This window comes from Phyllostomus discolor, chromosome X (assembly GCF_004126475.2).
Source record: "Phyllostomus discolor isolate MPI-MPIP mPhyDis1 chromosome X, mPhyDis1.pri.v3, whole genome shotgun sequence".
Classification (NCBI taxonomy): Eukaryota; Metazoa; Chordata; class Mammalia; order Chiroptera; family Phyllostomidae; genus Phyllostomus; species Phyllostomus discolor.
Genome location: NC_050198.1, coordinates 88,532,828 through 88,555,657, shown reverse-complemented (window position 1 = coordinate 88,555,657; position 22,830 = coordinate 88,532,828). Strand labels below are relative to the sequence as shown.

At 38.7% G+C, this 22,830-nt stretch overlaps 1 non-coding gene across 1 annotated transcript; it reads right to left on the bottom strand.

Annotated features, from left to right (window-relative positions):
* Positions 1–18,140: 18,140 nt before the first annotated feature.
* LOC114505851 lies at positions 18,141–18,267 on the bottom strand. Its single transcript, XR_003685313.1, has one exon. It is a non-coding gene; the product is annotated as a small nucleolar RNA SNORA3/SNORA45 family (small nucleolar RNA).
* Positions 18,268–22,830: the final 4,563 nt, after the last annotated feature.

The following is a 22,830-nucleotide window of genomic DNA, read 5'->3' as shown; positions in this document are numbered from 1 at the left end:
ACTTGTTTGCGGTCATACCAAGTACGTGTGAGAGCTTGGACTCCCCCAGAATTTTCTATGCTTGTTCTTGTGTCTCAGGAGATGCAAATGGTTTGGCAAAATTTTCATTTTTAAAGCAGACCTCCTTCTGCCCTGCAGTGTGATTCTTGTCTGGTGGTTCTTCAGTATTGTGCTAAGGTGAAGGCAAGCTTCACAGTTTGTTGCTTACTCAGCCTCCTGGAAAAAATTCTAAATGGAATGGCATTGACACTGATAGCCTGACAGCAGATGCCCCACCACCAGGCAAGATGGCAACAGACGGAAGTATTGGACTGAGCATGCGCGAGGCTCATGAGCTGATTGGATGGTGGGGAAGCCCTCCTATCCACTTCTGGTACCTGATTGGGGGTGGGACCAGGGGAAGGCAGGCACAAGCACCAGAGAGGTAAAAATGGTGGCAAGGGGAGGTGCTGTATCAAAGAAACCTGACAGTCTAGCCAGGAGAAAAAGAGGGATTGGTTGGGGGATGGAACCTCTCGGAGTACACAGAAGTTTGGTCTGAGAAAGCATCTGGTCTGGCCCACGTGGGAATATAAACCCAAAGAAAGGAAGGGATGGGTCCCTTGCTCACCTTCAGAATGTACTGGCCAGTATGTTTGTGGAGTTTCTGGCCCTGGAAGCCATGTGGCCATTGGTGGTGCCAACCGCACGTGTGGATTCCAAGGAGAAAGCTTAAGACCTGCCTGGATGACCACTCAGCAGTCACCTGTGGCTCCCAAGGGATGGTACTTTGAATAGGAAAAGGAAGTCTGGATGTTGTCTTTGGTTTTGGTTTGACCGAGGGTGACGTGGTTTCCCTCTGTGTTTCCCAGAGGGTATGGACTTAGAGACAAGAGTCTTCCTTTCCCCCAGACTGTGAGGCATTTGAATAAAGACCTCTTTCCTTCCTTACCAACCCCTGCCTCTGGAATTTTCCTGTTGGTGGTGGCAAGCAGCCAAACCCCACTTTGGTTGGTAACAGTATGTTCCTTCAGGCCGCCACACCCATCTTTGCTGGAACTCCTGGAATCTACAGTGGGGAGTTGGCTGCCCTCTGCTCATTCCTATTATCTGGCCAAACACTTGGGTTTACCCATGAAGATTTCCACATAAAAATAACAACAGATGCCTTTACGTAATCAGTTGCAGTGCAACGAAGAGTAAGCACTTGCCTCTCCCCGAGTTGACCTGTAGGTGTCTTCTCACTGTAAACATATGCCAAGTGTGATTTTATGGCAAAAAAAGATTTCTTGTCAGTGTGCAGTGGTGCAGAAATCGCCGAGTTTCTCTCTCAGCTGTTCTTGAAGCCACTGTGCAAGTGCCAGTCCTGCTGAGAGTATTTCCATTTTGCTACTTGTTTTTCCTCAGTTTGTTTCCTCAGTTAATGTTAAACACTATTTCCTAACCTTTCTAAGTGAGATCTTGCTGCTAAAGTCATATTCCAAAAGGCTCAGCCCCTCTGGTGAAGACTTGGACATTTTTAGGACTTCCTTCTTTTAACTTCCCCCTGCTGGTGAAAAATAATCCACATAAAATCTGTTCAGAAGCTGAAAAATGTAAAGGAAGGGAATTTGAGTCTTGCAGTAACAAAACGCCTTCACTTACACAAAGGTAATGATTTTGCCTTTTAAATATGGAAAGATAAATGAATAATTTTTGCTTTAAGCCATTGTGGTCTGGCTGCTAAGCCAAAACCCCACTTCTCTTGCACAGCATGTTTACATAACACATTTTGCAGATGTTATGAAGTACTGTAATCGATAGACTGGTCGTACATTGTGTCCATTCTTTAGCTTTTATGACATATGCCTATGGCTGTTGGAATTACAGTGAACTATGAGAATGGGATGAAATAGCCTGCTTTTGGCCAATATATTCCACCTCCTGTTAGCTGCTTTTCAATGACTACAGGATATGAAAATTATATGTCTGAAATGTGCCCAAACTAGAGTTAAGAGTCCCACAGTGAGTTAATTGCACAGGGAAACATAAGTACTCAGTCACTCTGCAATGAACAAACATTAAAGATTCAATGCAATATATTTCTTTAGTGCCTATGCTTCATAAAATCTATTTTGGCTACTCAGAGGAAGTTTTTGCTTCCTTTTTCATTTAAGGTGGCTTCTTCATAGTCGAAGTAAATAGGTATGTAGTCTTCAAATAAGTTAGGTATTAGTATGTTATTTGTAATTCTGGAAATTGAATTAAGGGGAAACAATGAAAAAATAGAGGTTATTACAGAAAACAATATTTTCTACTTTTAAAATATGTACTCCTTTCCACAAGCTTAGCTCCACAGTGTATATCCATAATTTATGAAAACTCCTTTGCTGAGGAATGTGGGGAATACTTTGAATTGTAACATACTTTATGAATGTTAAATATCTAGTTCTTTGGCCTGTTTGGGATCTGAGCATATAGCTAATCCATCTGTCCTGTTCGCTACCATTATACATTCCACTTACTTTTGGAATGGCTGTGTTAATGCTGAAGGTTGTACAGAGATGATTCAGACACAGTTGCTACCCTGAAGTTGCTGACAGCCTATTATAGGAAAGAGGTGGTGGACACATTGTTGATAATTGTGGATGAAACCCTCTAGTCTGGGCTCTGCTTATGAAAGCCTGACACAGAACTTCATATGTAGGAGTTTACTCATCCATAAAATAAGGCTCTAGATAACATGAAATTTAAAACAATCATTCTATGATTTTATGATATACAGCATAAAAATATATGACCCAAGAGAAGAGAGTGTCTCTTATGTGCCATTCACTGCTATTTCTTTAGCACTTACTGTGGAAGCTAGCACACAGTAGGTGCTCAGTCCATTGAATGAATGGACAAAGAACATTCTAAAGAAATCAGTGTATGGAGAGCTCATTTTTGGATTGGGTTATCAGGGAAGACTTTATAGAGATAGTATTTGAAACAGGCTTTAAAAGATGCATTTTCATAGGTACAAATTTGGAATTGGGTGCAGTTTAAGGCATTTTTTGTCCAAGGGAAGCTGTGTGGTGTAGTGGGTAGAATATGGGATTTGGGTCAGAAGATTTGAGGTCACATCCAAACTCTGCCACTCACTAACATGTGTCCTTGAGTAAGTCAATAAACTTCTCAGCCTCAGTTTCCTCACATATAAAATAGGGATGATGAGCCCTGACCAGTGTGGCTCAGTTGGTTGGGCGTTGTCCTACAAAGCAAAAGGTCACTGGTTCGATTCCCAGTTAGACACATGCCTGGGTTATAGGTTCAGTCCCAGAATCGGGTGTGTGCAAGAGGCAATTGATTGATGTTTCTTGCTCACATTGATGTTTCTCTCCCTCCATCCCTCCTTTCCCCTCTCTCTAAAAATAAATAAAATATTTTAAAAAAGAAATAAAATGAAGGTGATGACACTTGACAGATTGGTTATAAGCAATAAATGAGATAGTCTGTTACATCACCTGATGCCGTGCTCCAAAATGTCAATTTGAAGGAGTAACAAAAATCAAAGAAGTGTGGCCATGGCTGGGTTGCTTAGTTGGTTAGAGTGTCATCCTGATATACCAATGTTGTGGGTTTGATCTCTGATCAGGGCACATACAAGAAATAATGAATGCATAAATAAGTGGAAAAACAAGTCCATGTTTTTCTATCTAAAAGTCAATAAATAAAACTTTTTAAAAAATCCAGGGGCCCTGGCTGGTGTAGCTCAGTGGATTGTGTGCGGGCCTGTGAATCAAAAGATTGCTAGTTTGATTTCCCAGTCAGAGCACATGCCTGGGTTGCAGGCCGGGTCCCCAGTTGGGGGCACGTGAGAGGCAACCACACATTGATGTTTCTCTCTCTTCCTCCCTTACCCTCTCTCTAAAAATAAATAAAATCTTTAAAAAACTAGGAAGCACGGAGGTAGAAAATGAAGGGTATGTCTGTGGACTGATGGATATTCTGCGTTGGTGTAGTATACAGTTTCAAAAGCAATTGGATTCAGATTGCATAGAAGCATGCCTTGATGTGGTTAAAAATGCGGAAGATGTGGAAGAGTCTTTAAGTATATTATATATGTGTGTGTATATATTTTATAGCTGTGTATATACATATGTGTGTATATATATTTCTTTTTTTGAGGTTTTAGAGGACTTTATTTATTTATTTAGATTAAAAATATTTTATTGTTGTTCCAATAGAGTTGTCTGCATTTACCCCCACCACTCCTTTCTCACCCCAGCCATCCTCACCTCTGTCCCCTGATTCCACCCCCCTTGGTTTTGTCCATGTGTCCTTTATAGTTGTTCCTGAAAACCCTTCCCTGCTTTCCCCCCATTACCCCCTCCCACCTCCCATTTGGTTCTTGTCAGATTGTTCTTAATTTCAATGTCTTTAGTTATATTTTGCTTGCTTGTTTGTTTTGTTGATTAGGTTCCACTTAAAGGTGAGATCATATGGTATTTGTCTTTCACTGCCTGGATTATTTCATTTAGCATAATGTTCTCCAGTTCCATCTGTGCTGTCAAGAAGGGTAGGAGCTCCGTCTTTCTTTCTTTCTGCTGTGTAGTATTCCATTGCATTAATGTACCATAGTTTTTTGATCCATTCATTTACTGATGGGCACTTAGGTTGCTTCCAGCACTTGGCTATTGTAAATTGTGCTGCTGTGAACATTGGAGTGCATAGGTTTGTATGGACTGGTGTTTCAATGAAATAAAACTCAGATATTTAGCTCAGATCCAAGGTCTGTGACCTTTCCAATAGTTAAGGCTCACATAATTGTTTTCTTATATGAAGGAAGCCATGACTATGTCATTTACACTAAAAGCAATAAAAATATCTCTTGCTTCTGAAAGGAGTGTTGGTAAAATAAGTAGCATGTGTGTGTTTATAACCAAGAAGAGCATGGTTATAATGCCGGAACAGAATTTCATAGTCTTACAGCACTGAAAAGGAATTAACATGCAACTTGCAAATAGTGAATTCAACCAAAGATATTAGATGTGCGGTCAGGAGAGAGGGAGTGGCAGAGATGACTTGTGAATTTTGAGCCTGGGAGAAGGGTGGTGCTATTGAAAGACACAAGGTTGTCTTGAGGAGTTGTAGCTTCTGGAGAAGATATTGTATTTGCCTTGGCCAGTCTGAGATGCCATGGAAGTTGGTCTATCAGCAACCAGTGGAGGAAGAGTTTGTTAGAGATAATGCTTTGGGAGTTCATTTCTGTAAAGGTCACAATTGAAGTTGTTCACTGCCACTTTTCTGATCCAGTTATTGTGTCCCTTGATGAGCTTCTGGATAATATCAAACTAATATTCTCTGAGTAATTACTACCTTCACAATAGGCCTGTGCAGTAGGCACTATTATTATTCCCCTTTACAGCTCAGGAAACTGAGATAAATACACACAAAATTAAGTGACTTGCCCAGTGGAGCTGTTTTCAAACCCAGTTCTGTCTGACTCTAATACTCAAGTTCTTGAACACTCCTGGGTAGGGTTGTCCAGTTAAATTTGAATTTCAGATAAACAGCAATTTTTTAAAGCACAAGTATGTCCCATTCCATATTTGGGATTTATGAAGGGGGACGCAGAAACCCCAGAATTTATTTCTAAAAAATTGTGCATAGTCATAACTTGGTACTTGTCAGCTTCAGAACTTGTCAAACCCTGAACTCATCACATTTTGATGAGGAAAAAAATGTTTCAGCATTTTGTGCTTGCTCACCACTTGGTGCCCCTCTCTCACAATGAAACAGATGTCAATGTGTCATTCTTACGGTAGCTCTTGAGCAGTTTGGCACTTGTCTATTTTGGCATTGGTCACAAGTTCTGGAATGAATTAATGATGACTACCAAGGTATTACTGTATTTATTCTTACATGTTTAAATGTCAGTCACCTTCAAAGTACTCTCCATTTGATGCAATACACTTATCAAGAGTTTTTCCCACTATTCAAGACAGTTTTTGAACTTGTGCTTGTGCTGTTTTTGTGTTCACTTCTTCCACATTGGCAAAACATTTCCCTTTGAGGACTTTTTTGACCCAGGGAAACAAAAAAATCTCTAGGGGTGAGATTGTGTATATAGGGAAGGTGGGGCACAGGGATCATGCTGTTTGTGGTCAAATCTGGTGAACACTCAGCATAGTGTGGGCAGGTGAGCTCATAATCACCCATCATGAAATGGGCAAACACGTTGAAAGAGTCTTCAAAAAACATTCACTGATGCTGAATGCAGCCTCTCACAACAACACAAGCTGGTACAGTGATACAGATGGGTTCCTAGAACACTCACCTAGTGAAGGAAACCTGTACTACAAGGGGCCTGCCCTCTGGAAGATAATTCTGTGTTTTTGGGGGGTCCCTCTTCAAACTTATACTAAAAATCAGTCACTGTTTATCTGAGATTCACATTTAATTGGGGGTGTTATATGTTTATTTGCTAAATCTGACAATCTCTTTCTAGGGGCATAATGGGAAGAGTTAACCCCTGGGTGCCATCCCTGCCTTTTTCTTCTCACTCACACAGAATTAAGTTTCTTTTGGTCTATTGCTGTCTCTCTTCTCCCTTAATGACCTTATGCTTGGGCCCTTGGGACACACCAGATGCTTCTGGAGCCAGGCAAGAGAATTTCACCTCATTCACCTCTGCCATTCCTTCATCTGATCCTCCACTGTAGGGACCAAACTGGACTGCAGACCTTCTTACACATCTTAATATATTCCATCACCAGCCAGGGAAAACCATGTCATGGCTCAGGTGTACTTAACCTCTATTCCCTTATTCCTGACACCACATCTTCTTTGCCTTGTTTTCTTTTTTTTTTTAATCACAAAAGGAGTGGATCACCACTAGGAGAATAAGAAATGAAAATGGGGAAGAGTTAATGAGCAATAGAGGCACATCCATTGTGGGTGTGAAAATTATAGGAAGGGATTTCCAAGTGGGAAGAATGACATGTACAAACATACTGAGGCAGTAGACCTGCACTATTCTTTCCCACTGTTCTTAGGGTTTCTTCTCTTTGCTCTCCAGCTCCCATTCACCCCACTGAAAATTGACTGAGTAGCCTATACTTTGGCTACCTTTTCTTTCTCATTAAATCAATTCAGTCATTTTCAGCTGAAGTTTCTTTATTTTTCTGCATGTATTAACAGGGCTTTAAGAGAAAGTTTCAAAAATGACCAACCTGTATTTTCTCCCATCCATTTTTATGTACAATTAGTTAGAGCTGTTGAACATACTTCATCCTTTTGAAAATAGAGTAACAATATTCAATGATTTTTTAGTTCAGATTACTTTAAAAGATAAAATCATTGAATATTTTAACTCTACCTAGGCATTTAATGATGGGGGTGCTGCTTGGTCTAGATCAGCTCTTATAATCTGACACTATCTTTGGGAACTAGGGGGTACAGGGGTAGTTCTCTAAGGACATCTCTCTTTTCAGAGACCGCTACTAGCTGGGGCCAGATGGCTAATCAAGACATTTCTCCAGAAATGCCCATGTCCACATGATTGATTGATTAATGGTTACAATTGTACAACTGAAGTTGCCTTTAGATAACCGACATGTCACCCTGAACAAAGGTTGATATAGGCCTTTAAGGCAACAAGAAAGGCCAGTGTATTATTGACTGGTATTTTATTCTTTCCTTTGTACTTTATCCAAAAGAGAATTTGAGATGCCTTGCAATCAGACAGTTCAAGATAAATATTAAGAGAAGGCCTTGGAGGTGGACATGGAGAAAGGAAAATAGGCACATGCCTGTGCTTGGCTGTGTCCTGTGAGCTTGAGTGTGCATTTTGAACTTGGCCCCTGCCTGGTTCTGATGACTGATTTCAATTGGGTAAGCACAAGCTCTTCATGCTCTTCCTTACCCTGTGATTTGGCATTTCTGAAGTAATCTCTACTCTAATAACACTGACCTGACCTGAATATTTCCCAGTTTATTAGGTGCATCCAGTGCCAGCTCTCTGGGTCTCTCTCCAGGAAGCTGGAAACCTTGCCTCATTAATGCAAGTAAGAAGTACCAGGTTATTATTCATTTCCACTCAGAGCAGGGGCCTGAGTGTTTGTTGAATTGGAAACTTATCATCTCTTAGGTTATCTACCTTATACCATCAGAATTCACATGAAACAGTACTAGCAACATGTGAGTAGCTCTGGGCCTCTCATGGAAAGGATTTTACTTCATTAGAAATTTGTTGTAGATAAGATCTTTAGTCTAATTTGCTAATAGTATTATCAGTCATATAGTCAATAACATTGAATGTAATCATCATCATTATTTATCACTAATGATAGTTCAGGGCTATACTAAATGTAATTATGATTATTTCCTAGTGAATGTAAACATGAGAGGTGCAACTTAGCATCACTACGCAGAGGACTGCAGCCTATGAGCAATTGTCTCATTAATAATTTGGTTTATGTTGCAATTGCCAAGAAGTGTTCCAAGTTAATGCTATGGATTTATTTAGTTGACTTTTCTTTTTTTAACCTCACCCAAAGATATTTTTTTCCACTGCTATTTTGAGAGAGAGGAAGTGGGGGAAAGAGAGAGAGAGAGACAGACAGACATCAGTGTGAAAGAGAAACATCAATTGGTTGTCTTTTCATATGCCCCCCAACTGGGAATCAAACCTGCAGCCTAAATATGTACCCTGACCAGGAATTGAACCCATGACCTTTCAGTCTATGGGACAATGGTCCAACCCATTGAGCCACATAAGCCAGGGCTCATTCGCTTTTTTATTGCAGCCTAATACTTCCTCTGGTCATCAGGCATCTTGACCTTTAAGCAAATTTTATCTCATATGTCTTAGAATCAGAGCTTCATATTGCTGTTTCATATGCTAGTCTTTTAAATGGAAGGTGGTAGAAAGGCAAGACTACTCTTTTATATCTATAGCTATCACTGTGACATACACCATATGGGGACTGAAATAAATGTTTTGCTTTGAGGAGTTTTGCATATTATTGTCAGAAGTTGAATAGTTTGTATTCTGGTAAGTTCTGGAAAGTTCTGATACTATGCTTTTGGTGGCTCTTCATTTTCCTTATTGAGAACTGCCTAACTAACCTGTTTTTCATCTGAATTTTCCTTACCAGTAAATCAATTTAGTCATTTTCAGCTAAAGCTTAATGGACTTTCTGCCTATGTACATAAGACTTTTAAGAGTAGAATTCCCAAAGTGTCTAATATATTTTTACTCTCACACTTTTATTTTAGTTGAGTTTTTAATTTTGACATAATTGTAGATTCACATGCAGCAAAAAATAATACAGACTAAACACTTTCCCCAAAGGTGACATTTTACAAAAATGCTAATACAATATCATATCCAGGATATTGACATTAATACAGTCAACATACAGAACAGTTATAACCTCACAAGATTCCCTCATGTCACTGTTTTATAACCATGCCTCCCTCCCTCCCCCATTCATTTTGTCTATAATTAGCCACATGTATATGTCACCTCAATTCCTTTTATATGTAGACAGAGTTCTACCTTCAATATATCCTGGATCAAGTGAGTTATCGGTAAAAAACAATAATATTTTATGGCTTCCTAATTCTGTTAATTGCATGTAGCAAACTTCAGAGCTGATAAGTAGCAGAAATCATTTAAAAGGTCCCTCCAGCTAGATTTAGGCTATACCTTGCAGTTAGGGGAATGAGGAGACTCTTTTGAGGGATTTACTTGAGCCTTGCAGTGAGTAGGCATTGAGGGAGAAGCAGTGGGAATAGTGGGAGAAGTTAGGAGATAAAACAGAAGAGTTACAGGCTGTGTTCCTAAGGCATGACTATCCAACAATGGAAAACACAATATCCTGTGGAGTGAGGTGAATTTTTCCTTGACCAAAGTTTATATGGGACCCCTCAAAATCCTAGTTTGTATGTTTGTATGTGTGTATGTGAGTGGCAGGGGAATATCTGGCAGGAGTGAGTGATGCTCTTAAATTAGGTGGAGAGTGGCTTTTGTTTCTTTTGGAGAAGGTGCTCAAACTATAGCTGTATCTACTTAGAACAGGGTCCAAAATCCTGTGAAAGGGTCCTGAGCAGTGCTGAGGTTGCTATAGCTGGTTTGCAAGGATGATATTCAGCCCTAATAAGAAATTGAGGCAGAGGCCCATGCAAACAGCCTTTACAAATTCAGAAAGCATTCCAAGAAAATCATAACTGAAAGCATTCCAGAACTTAGTTCTACTCAGTGAATATTTGTCAAGTATTTACAATAGGCCAGATTCTGGCTGGGTATTGGAGATATAATGCCCATACTATAAGGAAGTGAGAGGCCAATGGAGATAATACACACCAGGCCAACCTAGGATTGTACAGGGTGGGGCAAAAGTATGTTTACAATTTTGAGTACCTGAGACAGAGTTTATTCTCATATTATTGATTAATTATTGTATTATTGTCCATATGAACAATTGTAAGCCCGCTTATGCCCACCTTATACTAGAATAAGACATCTTTTGGTGTGGCTGGGGCTCCCATAAGAATCTCTGCCCTAGTCAGATTTGGTTTTAGCAGTTAATGTACTCCCTGCCTAGTTTATTATTAGGGCTTAAAATTAGCTAGCTAGCAAGCATAAAATTGATTGATAGATAGATAGATAGATAGATAGACAAATAGATACATAGATAGATGAAAATGAAAGTCAGCAATTCCAGTAGAGGGGGGTTGCAGAAGGCCAGGGCTAACACTATAACAATTCAACACTCCTTTATCCTTGGAGAGTAATACAAGCAGCATTTACCACTCAAGATATCAGTACGCAGATTGGTGCAGCTCATGTCACTGTGAATGTTTTTAGAGCTCTGAAAAATCTGTAGCTGACTAAAAATCTCTGAGTGATCTCACTCAGGATCAAAAAGCTTTGATTAACATCTTTAATCTGTGTAATGAAATCTTGAACTATTTTTCATGCCCTTATTGTTGCTTCAACCAGTAACCAAAATCTCAAGAGGACTCAATGAAATGGAATGTGACCTAAAATCAAGAGTCATCAATCAAAAAGGGAGATTATTTGGGGGAATAGGAATGATTAAAATACCAAAGAAACACTGCTTGTTGTTAGAAATATATGTGTGTAATTTGTTTCATTGGTCATGTAGGCCAGGGAACAAATCAGGACCTCAGTTGCATCAAAAAGAAATTTGATTTTAGACTTCTTTCCACTGCCTTGATTTTCTGGAACTTCAAGTTTGATTCCCTGTGACTATAAATCTTCATTCTTTGTTATCTTCTTGCCCTGTTCCCCCACCCTCCATTTGTGTTCTCCATAACTCCCCTAGTTTTATTAAGAAATAATGATTTCCATCTTTTTTCTTTGTCTTTATTGTTGACACTATTACAGATGTTCCCGTTTCCTCCCCCTTTCCCCACCTCTAACCAGCTCCCACCCCCCTTCCCTCTGGCCATTACCACACTGCTGCCAGTGTCTGTGGGTCATGAGTATATGTTTTTTGTCTAGTCCCTTCACCTTCTTTCATCCAGTTCCCCTTCTCTCCTCCCCTCTGACAGCTGTCAGTCTGTTCCAAGAAGCACTCCACATTTTCTTCCATGCTTCATCTTTGCCATATCAGGTTTTCAGATACGAGAGGCCTTTTCAGTGAGTCCCTGTTGAGATAGGCTGGGTAACTTAACAAATAACCTTCAAACATCAATGGCTTAACATAATTAATATTTATTTCTCATTCACACAAAATCCATTGCTGTTGTTCCTGGGTAGTCAGTTGTCCTGGGCAGTTCCTCTAAATGGTGACTCAAGAATGCAGCCCCCATTCATCTTGTGTTGCTGTTATGTTCAGTATGAGCCTCTATGGGCATTTCAGAAGGGAAAGAAAGCACAAGGATGGAATACTTGACACTTTGTCCAGAAGTGTTACATATTCCACTTTTGCTTTCATTTTGTTGGCCAGAACCAATCACATGTTCCCACAAAATGCAAGAGGGACTAGGAAATGTAGCCCGAGGCTTGGCAGTCAGTTCCCAATGACAGTAGTACACTTCTGTGTACTGCTGTCTATTTCTTTTTCACCATCCTTGGAAAGCAGTGTTCCATGAGAGTGCCTCAGCTCTCTGATCCATCCCTAAGTGATGGCTTTGTTCCATATACTAGCTGAACTATGTGTCATCACACAGTCTTCTTCGGGTCAAAGCCACCAGTAAGAAATGTCATTCTTTTTAAAACTATAAATGATGTATCTGGAGAAGAGTGGGCACCTCTTTATGTGCCTGCCCACAATACTTTACAATTTATGTTTTCTGGAGCCAAAAATTCCCTCATTAAAATTGGACCATCACTTAGAGGATAAAAAAATACAATTGACTAATTTCAGCTAAAATTTTCATATTTGTTATAGCATAAATTTTGTAACTAGAAACCTTGATTCATTTTTCTTAGACAAAAGCTGGGTTTTGATTGGCCTAGCTGAGTTCCCTGACTGGTATTCCCTGGTACTGGTTTCTAACCACACAGCATGACTCACGCCATTGTGGTAAGGAGCCCCTGTCTTAAACATTTTGGTCTGGGGACACCTTGCAGCATAACACATCTCCAAAAAAAGGCTAAACATATATGTATATGGATGTATTCTTATAGAGGCTAAAAATACTATATTTGATTGTCCTGCCTCCCTGGATACTATTAACTTGCAGCTACCAAGGAATAACCTGGGTTCTTAATCTTCTGCAGTTAAAGCAGGCTCTGTTATTTCCATAACCATTCATTTCCTGACTGAGGCCTGCTGTTCTCTAAAGATAGGGGAATGGTTAAATAAATTATGCTGCATCTATATGTTGGAGTATTAAGAACACTTTAAATTTTGTATCTCAGATATTTTAGTAACCATTAGAAAATGCTCATAATATTTAGTTTTTAAATATATATAGGCAATTTCAATTCATGTGTATATATATGCATAGTAAAAAGATTGAAAAAATATATAAAAAAATTAATTGGTTATATCCCTGGACAGTAGGATAGTGGGTGACTTTCATAATCTTTATATTTGTCTATGTTTTCCAAGGTTTAAAAAATTGGGACAACTGTAATAGAATAAACAAGAATAAAAAATAAAAATAAAAGAAATGAGCATGAAGTACTAATGAGAAGAATATTAGTCACTACACCTGTCAATCAATTCCACACCTAATCATTCTTTTGAAAATTACTAGATGCTATTAGAAAGGGGAACTTTGGCTGTCTTTAAGTAGCTGAGTCCTGTATCTTTAAATGAAAAAAAATGTAGATTGACCTAGCATACAAAATAATGCTTATATCATTTTTTCTTATTCCAAAATTTTAATTTTACTGGTGAAACTTGTAGTCATTGAAGATAAACCTTTCCATGTGAACTACATTTTTTTTGTTCCATTGCAGAAGCTGATTATAGAATTATAAGTTTTGCAAGCATGTGTCATAATTAAGTCATGAAATGTGAACCATTGGGTGGAGAGCATTAGCCTTTGATTTCCTTTTTTCATAGGAGGGGCCAGTATTAGCATAGTTTTTGGAGTCTTGGGGTCCAATCTTGGCTCAGTTATGGACTAGCTGTGTGACTTAGACTACTGTAGCCTAACTCCCAGTTGCAGTCAGTTCCAGTTCCAGATGCTTTACAAGGATAGGACAAGCCTTCTCAACCTACAACATACCCTCCCAAATCTAGCAACTAAAGAATTAAGTTCTAGTGAAGTAGGGGACTTTCAGTAACCAGCTCAGGTATGCATCTTTTTTGATTGTTCAATGCCTGTGGGATACTAATTGTTAAATATTTTGAATAGTAGTACATCTGGTCCTAGTCAAAGACTAACGGGAGTAATTTATTCCCCATGTTACAGAAGAATAAAATATGGTAATGAACAACTGTGTTAAAAAAATTCAAGCCTCGAAAAGTGGGAGACTTCCAGTAATTGTAAGTTGATAATGAAGTCTTTATTATCCTTTTTTTTTTCACTTTGTGAGTCCCTCTAATGGTTCTGTGTCAGGATAGTATTGGTGAGTGTAGCTGTTGTGGTCCTTGGGAAGCATCTTTACAGAGAAGGACATCATTCACACCAACAGTTTTCCTTTCCAATTTCATTTTCTAAGAGGTGCAAACAACAACAACAAAAAACCCATAAAAACAAACAAAAAATAACTTTTCAGCTACCTGTTCTCTGTTTGGGATTCTAGGAGAGAAGCCAGAGACTGATGAACTGTCTCTGTGGTCACTTATGTACATGGTTTGGCTCTGTTATTACATTGCAAAGCAAGATCAATGAAGACAGTCTAACTCAAGCTTTCAGTTTTAGAACTATCATCTATATTCTTATGCATTTTAACATTAGAACTTTGTTGCTTGGTTATAATTGCATCAAAAAGAGAGAGATGTAAATCTTCCTTGAATTAGATGATCTGAGTGAGATATAGTGTGGAATATTTTCCAAAAATAATTTTAACCTAATCTAAGTCCTTGGAATTAAAATACCTTGACTATAAATTTGTCTTCTGCTCTCAGTTCTGGAAGGACAATAGAGGATGAGTTTTACTTGCCTCTGTAAAGACTGAATGAAGTAGAACTCTTTATGAGCTGAACGTTTGTATCTTCTCAGGAATTGTGTGTTGAAGCTTTAGCCCCATCCCCCAATGTGACAGTATTAGGTGGTGAAGCCTTTGGGAGGGAGTTAGGATTAGATGAGTTCAGCAGGGTAGAGCTCCCATGATAGGATTAGTGCCCTTATTAGAAGAGGAAGACACACCAGAGATTCTTTTCTCTGCCATGTGAGTACAGAATGAGAAGATGGCTATCTGCAAGCTAGGAAGGGAGCCCTTACTAAGAACCAAATCTACCAGCACTTTGGACTTCCCAACCTCCAGAACTGTAAGAAATAAACATCTGTAGTTTAAGCCACTCAGTCTGTGGAATTTGGTTATAGCAGCCTAAATTGACTGAGACAAACAAACTCCATGACACCAACCTTTCTATAATATAGGTTTAGTTAAATTGCTGACCAAAGCATGCACCCCGGATATAACAACCCTCTATTGAAACTGATATCAGTACTTTAAACTAGCATTGTATTGGGATTTTAGGTGCCCATTTTGGAGGGATAAGTTTCTTGTAGGTGCATGGTTTTGTATTTTATCTGGGCTAGTGATGCCAAAGATTGCTGGTATGTGCCTTGGGAAGTTCTTTACTAAGAGCATGGCATTTGGAGAATGGTTAGACTACGTTCATCAAAGTAAACCAGGTATTGGGGGTGAAAAAGAGATATCATCCTTTTGAGCATCTATGTTTTTGTCTGAGGAGTTAACAGAACGTTAGACATTGCGGACATAGAGTTAGTACGGTATTGCTCTCTAGAGCCTCCTGTTCTAGCAGCAGGAGAGTCCCATGACAGTAGTAATTCATTTCAACAACTACTTGAGTGCTTCTGCTACTTTTAAAGGTGAATCATTTCAAATCCCTTCTTCAGCCTACCTACCAGCCAATCTGCAATTAAGGAGATCAGACTGTCTGAACTTTAGCTTCCAACTCTTCTGTGGTCTTTTAAAGAAATTCTGTAATGCATTGTTAATCCACAAGAGTAAATCTTGTTTCTGGAATGTTCCTTTTCTCTATAGGATTGTGTTCTTGTACAAATGTCTTATTTTTATTCCTTTACCCTCATTTTTATGGTGTTTGGGAATGAAACAGTTATAACCCTGTTTGGTTCCATTCACCATAATTGGAAATCTCCCAACATATACCAATTTTAGCTCCCCCTGTTCCTTCTCCATCTACTTAATTACTCCTTCAGAAGACTTAATGTCCCATTGTTTATCTCTGCCTGATCCCTGATATTCCAGCTACTCCATTTAAAGTAGAGGACCTGTTTAACACAGAGAAAAGACTAGGTTTGTTTTTTTAATTTTTTTTCTCTATGGACACATCTTAGCCCAGCAGATTTTGGAATCAGATCGAATTGTGTTCAGCTCCTAGTATTATCATTTACTTATCACATGGCATAGGAAAAATCAATGAACTTCTCTGGGCCTGAGTTTTTCTGTTTGTTTAATGGGCATAATATCTACACGTCAGAGTATCAATGAAGATTACATGAGTTGAAAGTTTAGTTACACTTAACAGATTACCTAAGCTATAATAATAGATCCAATAGTAGAGAATTTGTATTATATTCATGTAAGGCAGAGGGTAGGCTGAACAACTGATTATATTCAAAATTAGTTACCTCCGTGGGAAAGAAAACCAGTCTGTCTACTCAGCTATTTGGTACTGAATTTTTAAAAAAAATCTGATTTATTAGAAAGGCCAATATAAGCAGCCTAATCAGGAGAGGCATTCTGTGAAAATTTCCCTAAAGTAAAACAAATATTATTGGGGTTTACCAACCGCAATGATACCATCATCTTTAGGTTATCAGTTTACTGCAGTGAAAGCATTCTGTAGTTGAAATGTATTGACTATTTGGGTGTTTGCAAATCTATTTCAAATCAATAAATGAGTACAGAGGATCCATGTGGCCCTTTTCTAGGCCCTAAAATGAGAAGGTGAGTAGGGGTGAATTCCTGCTCTGAGGAAGTTGTAGGAGATTATATATGTGTATATCTATATAGATATGGATATATATTGATCTATCTAGAACTCTATATCTATATCTATATCTAGCTATATCTAGCTATATGTATATATCCGAATACCTTCCAACAGGTCATAAGAATCAAGGTTTTTTTCTCTCTGGTGTTCTTGTTAGAGAGGGGTGGCAGGGTGGTGTTGTAGATGGACTGAGTTTCTATCCACACTTTTAAATGATGAAGGTTCTTGCCCTAGCTGGTGTGGCTCAGTGGATTAAGTATGGGCCTGTGAACCAAAGGGTCATTGGTTCAACTCCCAGTCCAGGCACATGCCTGGGTTGCCGGCCAGGTCCCCAGTAGGGGCGCATGAGAGGCAACCACACATTGATGTTTCTCTCCTACCCTTTCTCTCTCCCTTCCCTTCTCTAAAAATAAATAAATAAAATCTTTAAAAACATATTTAAAAATGATGTAGGTTCCTTATTTGTATTCTTTTATGGATGGTTAGCCAGGTGTGGCCACAAGAGGAGAAAAGGTAGAGAGGCTCAGGAAAGCAAACATTATTATATTCACAGGTACTAGAGACAGGAGGCATGGCAGGCCCTGCAGGACCACTTGGGAAAGCACCAAGATGCTCAGAAGGCAGAACACAGGAGCAAGGGGTAAAGGTTTAGGTGCCAAAGGATTTCTGTGGGAAAGGCAAGTCAGGGTACAGAGTTTTGGATTGACTGGTTTGAATAATTTCCTTGAGCTTTGGGCTATAGGGGTGTTTCCTCATTGTCTGGCACCAGGCCCTGGGAAATTAAGGGGTATAATGGGTCAGGCAGAGGAGATAGGGTTCTGGATTAGTTGGTCTGCATATCAAAGGAATGCTCTTGGCTGGGCCCTTTGTTATCTCTAAGAATTGGCTAGCCTCAGGACAGGCAGACCTTTTCTAGACAGAAGTGTTTTTTTAGGACATCAAAACACCATAAAACATAGAAAATTAAAAATATTTATAACAAACAAAAATTCATAGAAATGGACAACAGTATGGAGGTTACCTGAGGGAAGGGGATGAGGGAAGTAGTAAAGATTAAAGAGGGGATAAATGGTGATGGAAGGAGACTTAACTTTGGGTGGTGGGCACACAATGCAACATACAGATTATGTATGATAGAAGTGTACACTTGAAACCTAAATAATTTTATTAACCAGTAACCCCAATAAATTTAATTAAAATATTTATAGTACAATTATTTTAGCTGTTCATTTATCTAGTTCCATGTTTTGATCTCTGAATATGTAGTAAGCCACAACCATATCAGCACAAAGGCACAAGAGGCAAACTAGTAGCAGGAATTCTAACAAGAGGAGCAATGCTGTTCTTAGATGTGGTTGTGAATATTTAGGCTGATGATATACAGCCCCATGGCCTCCTTTTGTCAGGGTCTGGAGGGCTGTGTCAGGTGATCTCCAACAGGTCCAAGGCAGCTAGCTGTTCTAATACATCTTTGCTTGAACAATTGGATTAAGGTGATATTTTGACATATTGCTAGTTACTTTTTATAGCCCCAAATATCTCACACTCTTTTTTTATGCATGTCACTAACCTGGTGACTGACCATGCCATAGGTGGGCCAGAGTCAGTGAATAAGGTCAGCAGTTGTTCTTGTAGGACTCTAGCACACTAAGGCAATAGCTGATATATCTGAGACTCTTGGCTTCCGAGATGATTGTATTCTTGCTGGCTGTGGCAGCCCTGTGAGTAAAGAATTTTGAGAGTCAAAAGAAGATAAATACACTTTCCAGCCCCTACCCAGGAGTTTTCTGAGACTCTGCTTAAAATAATCAGTTGTACAATGGACATTTGCCTTCCATTGGCTGTCTTCCTGATGAAGTACCATAGGAAGAATACTAATAACTCACTTGCTTATTTTAGTTTTTTTCCTATAGATTGAAATATTCAATTATTTTTATTAAAAGATGGTAAAATATTAGTGTTAAAGACAAGTTTGAATTAGATAGTTCCTGATATCTCAGTGGCTTAAAATAGTAGATATTTATTTCATGTTTACTAAGGCCCAACTAGCAATGTTAAGGGAGAGGAGGCTCTGTTCTATGCTCAGGGACTCATATTGACAGACTTTGCCATCTTCAATACATTTTTTTTGGTATTGATATGCAGCTGGTAGACAAGGAAAAAAAGGCATGGGAGATGTGTATAGATCAGGCAGAGATTGCTCACATAAAGTCTACACAATTCTGTTAGCCAGGATTCAGCCACATGATTCTATGAGAATGCAAGAGGTACTGGGAAAAGTATTAACTGACAGGGCAGCCTCTTTCCAGCATCAGTACACTTTGATACAGCTACACACAGCTACTGTTTTCAACTTGGCATCATTGCAATAATAATACATCATTTTGTACCCTGCCCTTTCACTCAATACAGTAAAACCTTCTCTATCTGCATAGTTTGCATAATTATTTTAGTTGCCACATAATATTCTATTGTACTGATAAATCATAATTTATTAGGTCATTTCTTATCGGACTTTTGGATTATTTTTATGGTTTTGAGGATTATAAATTTTCTTTCTGTGAACATCCTTATGCTTCAAGGATTTTTCCTCTGTTAAATTATTGCCTTATAATAAATTCTCATGAGTTGAGTTAGGCAAAGGAGGTGGCTCTTCCATATTGCTTTGCTGCTTTTAAACTGATATTTCTATTTACAAGGCCACCAGTAGAGTGTGGAGATTCAAGTTCCACTTGAACTTTATCAGGCAATGAGAATTAAAACAGTACTTTTCTAATCTGCAGAGAAGCCTTGAGAAAGCATATTATTCTTCCTTAGTTATTGAAAATTATCCTTAAATGTTTGGGGAATGTTTCTTGCTCATAAAGAAATAGAAATTTCTCTCCCCATGTGGCTGAATCAACTGTGGCACATCCACACAATGGAGAACCATGCCACTATAAAAAAAAGGGGATTTCTAATAAACTGATTTGGAATAATTTCAGGGTTATAAATTCTTAAGTGAAAAAACAAAATGCAAAACACTAGCTATGCTATGCTATCATTTATGTAAGTAACAAAGGGATAAAAGAAAATATATACATATCTGCTCATTTGTACAATAGATACAGGAAGGATAAACCAGAAACTGAAGAGACTGATTACCTACAAAGTCTGGGTGAGAAAGGGGTACAATGAAGGGAAAAAAAGGAAATGAGGTGATAGTGACACTTCTCAGAGTTTATCATTTTGTGTAGCTTTGATTCTTAGAACTGTGGTAATGTTCCACACACCCTGCCAAAATGAATCAATAACTAAAATCAACAAAGATGTGGGAGGAAGAACTCAGTTGAAATACAAACAGTAATAAATGACCCAAAGTGTATTTCAAATGATTAACATAACCGCACCAAATGGGATGATAAGAAAAAAACTGACCAGAGTAGCTGATAAGATGGCCCCCAATGATCCTCGCCTTCTGGCTTTCATGTTGATGTGTAATCTTTTCTTGAATTGGCCTGGATTTAGTGATTACTTCTAGTGAAAAGAATGTGGCAGAGGTGATAGGATGTGATTTTTGAAATTAGAGTACAAAAAGACAGGGCTTCTGTTTTGGGTACCCTTTATTCCCTACTCATTCCAACAAAAGCTGGCTGCTATGCTGTCAGCTGCTCTACAGAGAGGTCCATGTGGCAAGGAATTAATGTTTCCTGTTGACAGTCATTGAGAAACTGAGGCCTGACAACAACACTTAAGTGAGGTGGGGAACAGGTCCTCCTCAAGTTGAGCCTTGAGATGAATGCAGCCCTGGTTGACACCTTGATTGCAGCCTTGTGAGAGACCAGGAGCCAAAGGCATCTACCTAAGCTATGCCCAGATTCCTGACCTAAATAAATTGTGAGAAAAATGGTGGTTTTCATTTGCTAAATTTTGGGGGAAATTTGTTATGTAGCAATAGATAACTAATATAGTAACTTTGGAAAACAGCATTGTGATTTGATGTTGTAAGTTTAAAGACTAACTGCAGAAATACTCCTTTTGGTAACACTGTTAATACAGTGGTATTGTTTAGCAATTATGTAACAATAAATAAATTTTAAAAAAAGATTGAACAGATAAAGTGAATCTATTGTGGATAATGAGAGCCAGTTTTCTCTTTGGCAGAGAAACAAAGATGTTACAAATAAGGAAAGAGGGAATGTGAGAATGGTTGAGGTTTTGTTTGGATACAGAGGTTTTGGTATAAACTCATGGCTTTTAGTGTAGATACAGAGAAATAAATATAGAAATAGATGTCATTGCTATATATGGGTTAGTATATACACCTATATTTCTAGGTTTGTCCCCAGAGGGCCTAGGGCTCATGACAATCCACTGGCAATAAGCACACTTAGTGCCCAGACCTTGATTTCGAAACAATTTTTTAATAAAAGGAACCAAAGCTCCTCAGAGAGTGACTAATTTCAGAATTGGGACACAGAAAATTTTGAATGAACCTGGAACATCTAGTGGTACCAGAAAATAAGAAAATGTTCACACACAAAGAAAGCATGTCATAGTCAATTAATATTCAACAGAGGAAGCAAGCACATACAATGGGCTAAAGATAGTTTATTCAATAAATGGTGTTGGGAAAATTTGGCAGTTACGTGCAGAAAAATTACACTAGACCACTTTCTTACACCATACATAAGTATAAATTCAAAATGGATCAAAGACATAAATGTTACACCTGAAACCATGAACATCATAGAAGAAAACATAGGAAGCAAAATCTTAGACATTGCCCACAGTGATATTTTATCAGATATATCTCCCTAGGCAAGGGAAACAAAAGAAAAAAAATAAACAATAGGACTACATCAAACTAAAAAGTTTTTGCACAGCAAAGGAAAACATTGATAAAGAGAAAACCCACAGAATGGGAGAACATATTCACTGATACATCTGATAAGGGGTTATATCTAGAATTTATAAAGAACTTACAGATTATGTCAGCACATGCCGACATGCTGCAGGAAAGGAATGCGGCAGGCAGAAAACTTGGAAAGAAAAGAGCCGTGATCCATCCCTTCCACCAAGAACGTGCTTTCTTCTGAGGAACCGCAGTTGTGTGGATGCGGGTAGACTTTTAACACAGGGATGAGTTACTCCAGCATTTTTACCTGCATGTTCTGAGTCAGTTGGGCATATCAGGCCTTTCAGCAGAACCTGCCTTAGGCACTTAACCTTTCCTACCTCAGGTGTGCCAAGACAAAAAAAAAAATGGCCCAAATGGAAGAACAGATCAAAGCTCCAGAAAAAAATAGAACTAAGCGACAAAGAGATAGCCAGCCTATCAGATGCACAGTTCAAAACACTGGTAATCAGGACACTCATAGAATTGGTTGAATTTGGTCACAAATTAGATGGAAAAATGAAGGCTATGCTAAGTGAAATGAAGGAAAATGCACAGGGATCCAACAGCAATGGGAAGGAAACTGGAACTCAGATCAATGGTGAGGACCAGAAGGAAGAAAGGAACTTCCAACCAGAAAAGAACGAAGAAACAACAATTCAAAAAATTGAGGAGAGGCTTAGGAACCTCCAGGACATCTTTAAACATTCCAACATCTGAATCATAGGGGTACCAGAAGGAGAAGAGGAAGAGCAAGAATTCAAAAACTTATTTGAACAAATAATGAAGGAGAACTTTCCCAATCTGGCAAAGGAAATAGACTTCCAGGAAGTCCAGGGAGCTCAGAGAGTCCCAAAGAAGTTGGACCCAAGGAGGAACACACCAAGGCACATCATAATTACATTACTCAAGGTAAAAATGAAACAGAGAATCTTAGAAGCAGCAAGAGATAAGGAGACAGTCACCTACAAAGAAGTTCCCATCAGACTGTCAGCTGATTTCTCAAAAGAGATCTGCAGGCAAGAAAGGGCTGGAAAGAAGTATTCCAGGTCATGAAAGGCAAGGACTTACATCCAAGATTACTCTATCCAGCAAAGCTTTTATTTAGAATGGAAGGGCAGATAAAGTGCTTCTCAGATAAGGTCAAGTTAAAGGAGTTCATCATCACCAAGCCCTTATTTTATGAAATGTTAAAGGGAATTATCTAAGAAAAAAGATAAAAAATATGCACAGTAAAATGACAACAAACTCACAGTTGTTAACAACCACATCTAAACAAAAACAATCTAAGCAAACAACTACAACAGAAACAGAACCACAGAAATGGAGATCACGTGGAGAGTTATTAGCAGGGGAGTGGGAGGAGGAGAG